Genomic DNA, 1520 nt, shown 5'->3' on the forward strand with positions numbered 1-1520 from the left:
CAGGTGTAGTACCCACTCCATCAGTGTTGGCAGCTCCCGTGTTCAAGGGAGCCCAGACGGTGCCGTCTTCATCTGCACAGGCCTCCCAGGGTCCCTTGTTCCCTGTGAGAGCTGCCGGTGGTGCCGGCTGAACGCCCCCTTCTGGGGCAACCTGTCCCCGTGCTGTGGGACACGCTGTTTATGGCTAAAACGCAAGCACCCTCATCAGCTGTAAAAACCTGTGTGACCGAGTTCACGGAACCTTCCTAGTTGGTCCCGTGAGCTGAGGCAGAGCAGCTTCCTGCCCAGGGACCCCCCCCCCCATGGGGAAGCTTTAGTGGCTGTAGGAGAGGGGCCAAGTTGGGCACGGCCCGCTCCTGGAGCAGGTGTGGCCCCTGGTGGCCACGATCACCTCCATCACTTCCCGTGGGCCCCACACAGAGCTTTCATAGCCGGCAGGACGGCATGCTATTGGCCGGGGACACTGTGGAGGGGCGTGGCGTTCTGTGAACGGTCTGGAAGCTTCCAGACACCTGGACAGAGACCTCTGTCTACCCCATGGCTGGGCGCACAGACCCCCTCCAGCGGTCTCCCAGGTCTCTGACGTGGGCCCTCAAGAAATGTTGGATGCCACAAAGTAAACTCGGGGTTGTTCGGTCCTATTTTATGAATAAATAGCCATGAGGGGCTGTTGTTTTTAATAGTCTCAGCTCCTCAGGACTCCAGCCCCAGCCCCAAGAGAGAGCCCACAGGGCCAGTTGGTCACCCTGAGGACCCTGGGGGGATTCACAGTTTCAGCCCCTGAAGCCCAGCCCCAGGAGGCTCTCCCCGCGGGGTGCAGCTTGCGGGGGGCCAGGCCTCCCCTCCGCCGGCCTCGGCGGCCCAGTGGCTGGCCGGGTGTGCCTCTGAGTCTGATCGAGGTCTGGTGCGGCCCCTGGGGGGCACAGAGGTGCCCGGAGACATGTTTCTTCAATAGAAATCAAGACAGGAAAGGGGAGGGAGTCTGGGGAAATCGTGCGGGAGAGTCTTGGAAGGCGCTCCAGGGTCCGGCGTGGGGCCCCAAGCGACGTTAGAGGCCGAGGCCCTAGCTGGGTCACCATGAGATTTTATTAGAGACAGGAACACACAGGACACCGACTGTGCACAGCCCGGACCAGCTTCTGTCCAACCCGCGGAGGCCCTCCAGAAGCTCCGTACACCCCCAGCCAGCCCCGCGTGGACGGTCAGGCCACCCGTCGGCACCGCCCAAGGCTCGCCCGCTCCCGCAACGTCTCCACGCCGTCCCACCACGGCCGACTTCTACCGAATGGCTTTGCGGAGTCCTGCCGGCTGCTCGGCCCACTCGGGGTTTGGGGACAGCTCTCTGCCTGCAAGCAGGTGAAGACACGGTGGCCCTGGGGAGGCCCGGCCACTGGGACCAAAGCCTCGCATCCTTTGTTCGAGGCTGAGCTCGTCCCCTGCGGGCACGTTGCTCCTCCAGCCGCACAGGACAGATGTGGCCAACCACCCCGGTCCCCCTGTGTCCGCAGACACAGCATCTC

Source organism: Ursus maritimus, unplaced genomic scaffold, assembly GCF_017311325.1.
Source record: "Ursus maritimus isolate PB19 unplaced genomic scaffold, ASM1731132v1 scaffold_17, whole genome shotgun sequence".
Taxonomy (NCBI): Eukaryota; Metazoa; Chordata; class Mammalia; order Carnivora; family Ursidae; genus Ursus; species Ursus maritimus.